Genomic DNA, 10,377 nt, shown 5'->3' on the forward strand with positions numbered 1-10,377 from the left:
ATATGAAGTAAATAAAATAAAATAGAATAAAATAAAGATTTTTTTTTTTTTATAGAAAGAAATATAGAAACAATAAAATAAAATAAAATAAAACAACGAAAAAGATTTTTTTTTTTTATTTTTTTTTATAGTCTAATCACTATTAAAAAGTTAATCAAATTTCAACAACTCCCCGGCAACGGCGCCAAAAACTTGATAGAGCCAAACCGCAAGTGCACGGCCTATCGAAGTAATAGTAGTAAGAAGAGTATCGTTCCGCTAGGGAGTTGTGAATTCAATTAACTTTTAGAGAATGATTAGAAGAGAAGAAAGATTATGAAATAGGGGGTTAATTGCTAAAGATGAATAACAATAATAATAAAAGAGCCTTGGGATTATTGGTTTATCACAATAACAAACCCTTCACTAGACAAGACTTAAACATCTAATTTCATGGTTTACACCTTAATTTCTAAAGACCGGTTTCCCTTAGCCCCTCACCTTTCCGATGAAAGTCCGGTGAGAGTTTACTTCTAGTAACCAAGCCTATTTCGCTGACTTGATTACTAGAAGATGCATAGAGGATTGAAACTACTCTTTGTCTCAATAATTGCAAAGACTATTTCACTGTTTTGCAATTATTGTCTAGATTCACTTGTTCCAACATCAAAGCTCCGCTCTCGCTTTATGAATTGATGTTTGGGATGATGGATTAACGATTATCAAACCCTCCGCTTTCGCTTCCACAGTTTGATAATTGTTAATCCACGTTAAGACGGTGAATCTAGATTAGAAATTAGGGTTACATAGAAATTAGGGTTTAAGCTTGGTTTGTTTAGGATTATGTCATTAGACTTACCAACAATCCCAAGACAAAGAAGTCTACTCACTAACGTTCATTGTAGACATGGGGGAAGAAGAGAGAAATACGGTAAAATAAATTGCAAAGAAAGTAAAAGGAAAAATAAAGACTTTTATTAAAATAGCAATTGAAATAAACAAAGTAAAGCATGATTGTTTATGGTGGAGAGCTACTCTATTTATAGCTTTACAATTGACTTAGAAACTAAGCAACTAAAAGGATAAAACGGTAAAGCCGCAACAGGGTAACTTGGCCTTGAAGAAAAAGCAGCAAAAGTGGTTTCTGGGACGGGCACGGCCGTGCCACATGTTGGCACGGGCCGTGCCAAGCTTCTGAGTTGGGGGAATATATTTTTGCCCCGTATCTTCGTATTCTTGCGCTGTATTTTGCTCCAGTCCTCTTTCTTTTGCTCCAAGGCACCTTCCACCATATATTTATTCCTAAAATAAAATAAAATACAATTTGAAGTAAAATATTCTAATATAAAATAAAATGCAATAAAACTAAATCAAATCTAAAATAAAACTAAACTAAATAAGGCAATAAATTATACTATCTATGACTCATCAGTTGGTCACCTTGGTATTGATGCCTAGTGGAGCGGTGTTCGTCTGGAGAGACGTTAAACACTCAACATCAACCTGGAGAGGCGGTGGTAATAATACTCATTATCAGTCTGGAAAGGCGGAGGCAACAATACTCATGATCTACCTGTTGAGGTGGAGTTTCAAGGTTGAAGACATAGTGGGATGTACGCATTTGCTAGTTGAGGTAGAGTACGCTCAGCGTGAGGTGGAGTTGAACACACCGGTAATGGTACGACTATGGAGGACCTTGGGTGCTATGCTCTATGGTGAGCAAGGGATTTCTTCATAAGGTTGAAGAATGTATAGCACGGCTTGCGGGATTACCCTAAAAGAAGGCCAAAGGTGATTGGATGCAAGGAGACCTTCAAGGAAGCGGGAGATGTCCTGTGTTGAAGATGTCATGGTGAATGCTTGTGGAACTACCTAAAACTCCTAGTGTAGTTGGACTGCAAAGACTCTTCGAGAAGACGGAAGACGTTCCGATGGCTGAAGAGGTTGAGGTAAAGGCTTGTGGAACTACCTAAAATTGCTAGCGTAGTTGGACTGCAAGTACCTTCGAGAAGGCGGAAGACATTCCGATGGCTGAAGGGATTACGGTGTAAACTTGTGGAGCTACTTGGTGTAGAGGGAAGCAAGGGAAAGAGCAGCAAGGTGTTGATGTTAAATGGGCATCATCACTAATTTTGAGTCAAGGTGGAGATTGTTGTGAAAGTGCCTCAAAATTGAAGAAATTGGTATTCTGGTAGCAGAAAATCGGTGGCCGATTTTCAAAGCACGGTGGCCGATTTTGGACTCTGTTTTTTTTGTCTGTTGGTTCTGTAAAAATCGGTGGCCGATTTGGTGAGCACGATGGCCGATTTTGACAGTAGAAAATAAAACAGAAACATATTTTTGGGCCTAGATTTGTTCCAGTTTTATTGAGGATTCTTTTACTATAAATATAGACATTGTATCAGTGTAAACCTTGAGAGATAGAGGGGGATGAAACAAGGGTTTAGAAAGGCAACAACAAATCTAGGGTTTGTGTAGAGTTTGTCTCTTTGGAACAAACACTAGGGTTTGAGGGTTGATTCACCTTGGGAAACACTATTAGGATTGAGTCTCTTGGTTACGGGAAGAGGCTGGGATTTGGGTAGAATTAGGCAGGAGACTTATTCTTGTAACCCATTGACATCTCTTTTGTAACGTTACTCATCATATAGTGGAACGGAGGGCTGCTCTCTCCCCCAGACTAGGTCAATTTGGACCGAACTGGGTCAACAAATTCTTTGTGTTCTCTCTTCCTTTTCTCTCGCTGTTGTTTTCTACTTTTGGCTTGCGATTATAATTGTTCCATACACTTTGATTTTGGCTGCTTAATTATCCCTTGCTCCACACATCAAGTTGTTATTGGTGTGAGTTTTTCATCGAATTAGCAACACATAGTTTCGACTTCCCCGCTAAGAGAGCCGGCTACCCCAATTACATTTCTGACCACTACAAAATTGACACCAATGATGTTTCCGACCAAGAGCACATTGTATTTCTCACCTATTGGTTATCTCACTACGTGTTCTGTACAAGTTATTTACATGTGGCCAAGAAGTTTATGGGAATGGCTATCCAACTACATGAAGGCAACAACTTCTGCTTAGGTCGACTCATTTTAGGATGCCTCTATGAGTCTTTGGGTTATAGTAGTCAATCAATGCAACACTTGGAGGAAGGAAAAAACACTTGCGTTCTCAATACCTATGTGGCTCTTTCAGTTGTGGTTAGTTGTCACATTTGAACACTTACATGTAGTTTACGTACATATCTTAAAGCTAGAAAATATACTTCTAGTTGGAAGCTCAACAATGACTCAAAATATGGACTTTGGTTTACTAAAATGCAAGATATAATTGTTACTTAAATCACTTTTAGCATATGTTTCAGAGTGTTGTTAATTATACACTATTTTGACACTGTTCTGAATTTTTTCAACCATATGGTCTACATTCTCAGCCAAAATATATTGTATGAACCCTTGCTCATATTGCACCAGAGGGATTGTCAAGAAGAGAATATGATGGGAAGGTAACAAACTTAATCAATATAATTAATCAACTTTTTTTTAATTATCTTTTACTCATTTTGAATAAAGATTTGGTCAATATATATGTTTGTATCCTTGATAAGCCAAAGAGTTTCTAAGAAGCCACATAATCATAGCCTATATAATATCAGAACACGGGTACACATTTGAGTTCAACCAAAGAGTTACAAATGTCTTTTTTCTATATTCAGGTGAAGGCAGTTCCCAAAATATGAAAGTGCATCATGATCTATCCGTTTGTTATGGGGAGAAAGATTGAGACGACCGAGAAGACAAAGGAAGATTGAATGCTACGTACCTAAGAGTTTTATGCTTCTGTTGATTAAGCTGTAACTTAGAAATAATCAATCATTTATAACTTTTTAGGGGTTATACAATTGTTACTTATATGCTATATAAAGAATTTACATACATTTTATGATATATTTAAAGTTTTATTGGATAAATAACAATCTTAATTATTACGTGCAAATATATATAATATATATTTTCATTGCAATGGTAATATTGAATTTTATGTGGAAACTTAAAAAGTACCATTGTATATTGGTATAGGTTATGAAAAGAAATAAAAAAAACGCTATTATATGCCATCCTTTAATAGCACTACTACTGTAAAAGGTGCTATCGTAAATCACATTGTTATAGCTTTTATTAGCTAAAACGCTATGCAAAAGCAATCTCACATAGATCTTTGTAGGGAGAGTGCTATCTAAAGACACCATTAGATAGCGCTTTAAAGCACAAGCGCTATATAAAATCATCCTTAGTTAGCGCTTTTTACATATTTTAAAGCGCTATTTAGCCTTTAGCAGCGCAAGATTACATAGCGCTTATAAAGCGCTATCTAAAGAAAAAAGAGGCGCTATATAAGCACATTTTTGTAGTAGTGAGAGGCGAAGAGTCGAAAAGTAGAGGGAACAAGATTGACTTTCCTTACAAGAAGGGATATCAATCTTTCGACTCCACAACTTTTTTCATAATACTTCAATACATTCCTGCGCTGCACCTTTTTTTATCCCTTTTATGGATCCTTTCATCAATCGAACCAATGGCCTCATATGGTTCAAGAGAGAATTTCCAGCAAACAACCCAAAATATTAAGAAGAAACAATCGAAATATGGAAAACATATTTGACTCCACCAATTTTGTCAGTTAGAATGGCTACTGACAAAAATAGCATAGGGCTTCTAGGTTATCATCCCAATCTATTGGCCAAGCAATTCAGATTAAGCCAATTTCGACATGCCCCCATGTACAGGAAGAAAAAGGAAATTTGTATTGGCTTATTCACCATGATTGAGGCTTATTACCAAAAACGACTTCTAGATTCGACAACTAAAGCTCCATAATTCACACCTATAACTTTCCAAGCTTTTTTCCTCTACACTGAAGATTTTACCAAGTGGTGGAATGACTACTATTATATCAGTTTTGTCAATGAATCAACCTTGCTCCACAATCTGGTGAGAGAAAAGGTGCAAAAGGGAATACTGAGATTACTTCCTATTTCCATTGAAGAACAGTTAGCAAATTTTCTAACAAAACCTCTACCACCTCCTAAATTCAATTCCGCTGTTTATATCTCCATACCTTTTTACTACTCATTCTAGGGAAGTTTTTGAACCATTTCAGTTTGAAAAACCGAACTCTTTTCATCTTCATCTCTTAGTTTCTCTTCACATGCACCTTTTGCAGGGAGTTTTCCAATTGAAAAAAAATAATCACTTAATGTAAATGAAACTACAACCAATTGAGCTTCAATTGTTATGAAAAAAGTCAAGACATAAATAAGTAAGAAACTTACCAACTGTAGATACATGTTCATTGGAGGATATTACTCCTCCTAGTCTGTTTATAGGAGACATTTAAGTCAACAAAAATTGATGTACTTAATTCAAAATTTAAACTAAATATCACTACTACAAAATTGGGAAAATATAGCGTCTCATAAATAGCGCTTTTAACACTAAAGCGCTATAAATTAAAACACGGAGGTCTTAGCTAGCGCTTTTTTGAAAAAGCGCTATCTATCATTTTAAGTATATATAGCGCTTTGTATTGAAAGTGTCAGTATAGGCTAAATAAAAATAATAGTTATTTAAATAAAAAACATGATTAATCGTATATGGCACTTTTTATGAAAAGCGCTATATATAAATCAACCTTAAATAGCGCTTATAGGTTAAAAAAAGCGCTATTGTATGCTTGAGAAAGATAGCGCTTATAGGTTAAAAAAAGCGCCATTTTATTAACTGATTTAATGTACATTAACTAACAGGTCCCCTGTTCGATCCCCTGCATAGCATATTTCAAATATTTTTTGAATTTTTATGAAAAATGGATTGCAGTAACAAAGCACACCTTTTTTTTTTAAAAAAATTGGTACAAACCTTTTTTAATTCTTTTATCATATATATAACAAACCTTTGTTATGTATATTATATATAACAAACTAAATCTAAACTTTAAAAAAAAAACAAATCTAAACTATTTCCCAAAAAACAAATCCAAACTAAAAAAACAAATCAAATGTCCTGGTCCCACTAAATCCTACTTTTCCATAAATCCTACTTTGCACGTTGCGTTTTTTGTTTTTTTATTTATATTTGAAAAAAAACGCATTATACACTAACAACAAAGCGTAACTTCTTTTTGTTATATACTCAAAAGTAACAAAAAATCCCAATTTTAATGGAAATCCCTATTTTAATGCATCCTAAAGATAAAATAAAAACTATAACATAATTTTCATGAAGTTTGCGTTTTTTGTTTTTTTTATTTATATTTGAAAAAAAATGCTTTTTTTTGTTACACAAAAAAAAAAACGCTTTATACACTAACAACAAAGCGTAACTTCTTTTTGTTATATACTCAAAAGTAACAAAGAATCCCAATTTTAATGGAAATCCCTATTTTAATGCATCCTAAAGATAAAATAAAAACTATAACATAATTTTCATTAAACGTATTTTTTAAAGCAATTAATAACATAACCCAAAACTACTTTACTCAAAACTTTCATTAGATCGTGTGCAGGAAATTCAGTCAAGAACCACCACCTCTATCTATCAATTCATTCATCACCAACCACCTATATCTATCAATTCATTCATCACCATCACTCGCTTCCTTCGATCTATTCCAAAACCATAACCGTCTCTTTCGATTCATTCCAGAACAACCACCTCTATCTCACTCTTAATTGCGGTGCATCATATCGTCGCTGCCGTCGACCGGTTACAGCTTTTTCAATACTCAATTCTTCATCTCAGGTACCATCTTCATTCTTTCCTTACCTCAATTTAACTCAAATATTCTTTAATTTTTTCATATTTTCATCTGGATATTTTAGGTTTTCAAGGTTCAAACTAAATTTAAGACTTCACTGTTAGTGATTAGGATGAATTTGACAATAGAAAATTCAAAATTTTTGTTTGATGAATAATTACTGAAATTTGACAATTGTTTATTAAAGATTTTGGGTTTAATTAAACTCTACACAACTAGTAAGATGAATAATTTTTCTTTTGGTTCAATTTTTTTTTTTATATATATAAACAATAACACTTTTTGTGTGTGACTAGAATTATTTTCTATTAAACTAATTGAATGATGTGATAATATGATATACACTATGCATATGCCTTTTGTATAACCTACTAATCAATTCCATAATCATCCATCGTGACTTCTACATGGCATACCAAATAAACTAACTTATACAATTACTTATTATTTTATTTTTTGTAGTGTCCTTGCCAAGAAAATGGTATAGATTGCGGGTACTTTGTGATGAGGTTTATGAAAGATATTCTCATTTCAAAACTAAATGAGATTCCAAAGTTGGTATGTTTTTTTTATATTAAAGTATAATATCTATGTATAATTAAGTTTATTAAGTAACATGGTTATTTTTAATGTTATAATATATACAGTACATTGATGGTTTCAAGTGTGTGACATACTCAAAAGATAAACTAATAGAAATCTAAGAAGAATGGTGTCGGTTCATGATCAGCCTAAAAGTTATATGATTTTTTTTATAATAAGGTGAGTTTAATGTTTCTAAATATATTTGCTAGAAGTGGTACGTAGTTGTTTTAATTTATAATCTTGCTTTAATTTCTACTCATGATCAGTAGTACTTTGAATTTATCTCTAATATAATATAGCATTATTGCTTAAGGGCGTTTTCTGGTATATATTCAGGTGGAGGAGAGTGAACGAAATTTGGAAATGAATGATGATTTGCGTGCTTGTTTTGGATAAAAATGTTGAGAAAACCAAGAAGATAGATGAAGACTGCATGATACCATAGAAGATTTTGATCTTTATGTCAACTAATTAGTTGTAACTCTTAGAGATATCCATGTTACCATATTAGAGGCTATACATTTCTGACTTTTATGCTATATATACATACATTTTTTATGATATGGTTATGTTTTATTCGATAAATAATAGTCTCAATTATAATGTGCCTAAATTATATACATTTCCCTTTAAATTTCAGACTTTATATATATATATATATATATATATATATATATATATATATATATATAACTTTAAATTAATAAAAAAACGCTATCTGGAAAGGAATTTTTTTTGAAAAAAATAAAATAAAATAAATGCTTTTCCTAGCGCTTTTTTTCCTTTATAAAGCGTTATCTAAACCTATTGTTACATAGCGCTTTTAAAACAAAAACGCTGTTTTTAAACTTGTCTTAGATGACGTTTATTTTTGAAAGCGCTATCTAAGGATAACCTTTGCTAGCACTTTTTGACATAAAGCGCTATATAAACCCTGCTATAGCTAGCGCTTTATACAGAAAAAAAGCGCTATATTACCTTTACCAGCGCCATTTACAATAGCGCTTCAAAAGCGCTACCTAAAGCCAAAAAAAAGCGCTATATAAGCCCATTTTTGTAGTAGTGTAAATTAATTTTTGTTGACCAAAATATCTCTTTTAAATATGACCGGATAGAATATTTGACATGTAAAATAATTATAGAAATATTTGTATGAGAATTCCATTTCTTGAGAGCCCAATCCAACGTTTGAAATCCATCATAGCCAACTGCAACGTAGAATTTTTCAATTTGAGTTGCATCCATGACTTTGAGTACCCAAGTGTTATGCTAGTCTAGAGTTATGTGTGACAAATTTATTAATTGGAAAATATAGTTGAAAAGAACTTCAATTAATTGATGAATTTGATGAATAATTAAAAAGATTTGAGAAGAAAATGGAACAGTGGGCGGGTTGAGATAGTGCAATAGTGCAACATAGCGTTTTCATTTACATCTTAAGTTTTAAACTTAGGGGGCCAAAATGGAAAACTTGGGGTTAACAGTGCAATTAAATCTTTTTAATCTCATATTTTATATTTTCGTCCCAATTACCTTCGACGATAAACTTTTCTCTTAAAATAGGGTCATGTTAACATGTAGCCTGAGGACACAGGCTAATATCGCACAATTAGCAAATATTTATTCATAAAAATTAATTTTCAACTTTTTAATAAATAAATTAACACAATTTCGATTGTGAAGTCATTAACTTGTATCCTTAAGACACATGTTAGTATTTCTCGAAAAAAAAAATCATATACTTTTCTAATTCAATAGAGTAATTTAATTATAAAATTAGTGTTAATTTTGCAATCTTTGTGTTCGAAAATCCGGTAGCTGCTTGAAAATGGGGAACACCATTGCTTGCAAGAGAGTCCTTAAAATTATGATTGTTACATAAGAATAGGTACAACTTCAATTACTAAAATAATATCTAGAGGTGTTCAGTGGCGGATCCAGAAATTTTAATAAGTGGAGTCAAGTTATATCATAAAAAATTTATAAATGCGTAAGCGTGCGAAAATTATACAAGTTATATTTATAATTACCCTAAAATGTTGATTTTTTTTTAAAATATTTGTCCATTTCTAGCAGGGTATAAATAATATAACCATAATTAATTATTTTTTCACCACCAACGTAGCGTCAGTCACTACCTTTTTCAACAAATATAAGAATAGTTTATATTATAATAATAGTTGTATAGTCTTGCTAACGATATGCTCTGAGATAATTGGTTAAAGATTTCATAAAAGAAAATTTTATCTTAAAAATAAGCATTATTTGTATTGATATAATAATTATAACAACTTTTTATAAAAAAAAAAAAAAACTACTTATTCTGATTTATTAACTAGTGCTCTTAGAACACTCGTTAGGATCCTTCTTAGTTTTGTAATATTTTATATATGTAATAAATAAAGTATGTACAGACAATAATATTATATAAATAGGGGTCAAACTAGATATATATTTAATTTGGTTTAAAAATACAATACACATGTGGAGGCAAGTGGGGTCGCTTGACCCCATTGCCCCCACATTAGATCCGTGCCTGGAGGTGTTGTAAAATTTCCTATTAATTTGCTTTAGTTTTGCATACAAAATTTTTCGAGTTATTGTTCAAATAGAAGATTTGGCAGAAGAATTCAATGACAGTACTTTACAAATGAAGTAAATTTTAAATTTACATCAAATAATATCATGACAGTATATTAATTATTTATACAAATCATGTAACTTTCTTGTTAAAACAAGATAACAAAAAAAAGTACCAATATAAATGTCTCAAACAAAAAAAAAAAAAAAGGTACCAAAATAAATAAATAAATGACGATTGCTCTAGTCTCTTGATAAGAAGTGGATGCAAATTAATACTGCATGACTACAAACGTGTGAGATAAGAGTTAGCAGGGAAATGATAAACTACAATTGGAGCACCCTTTGATTTTTCTTTGCTCTTTTGTTTCTCTAAAGATGAAGATTTCAATTTAGATGATTTTTCATCATAATC

The 10,377-nt window shown here is 32.0% G+C and overlaps 1 long non-coding RNA gene across 1 annotated transcript; it reads left to right on the top strand.

Moving 5' to 3' along the window:
• The first annotated feature begins 6,587 nt into the window (after positions 1 to 6,587).
• On the top strand, positions 6,588 to 7,943 carry LOC146936335 (uncharacterized). The gene is made up of 4 exons (XR_015030554.1): positions 6,588 to 6,781; positions 7,260 to 7,355; positions 7,445 to 7,559; positions 7,719 to 7,943. It is a non-coding gene; the product is annotated as an uncharacterized LOC146936335 (long non-coding RNA).
• Positions 7,944 to 10,377: the final 2,434 nt, after the last annotated feature.

This window comes from Medicago sativa, chromosome 3 (assembly GCF_051527215.1).
Source record: "Medicago sativa cultivar Bolivia chromosome 3, Bolivia_mono, whole genome shotgun sequence".
Classification (NCBI taxonomy): Eukaryota; Viridiplantae; Streptophyta; class Magnoliopsida; order Fabales; family Fabaceae; genus Medicago; species Medicago sativa.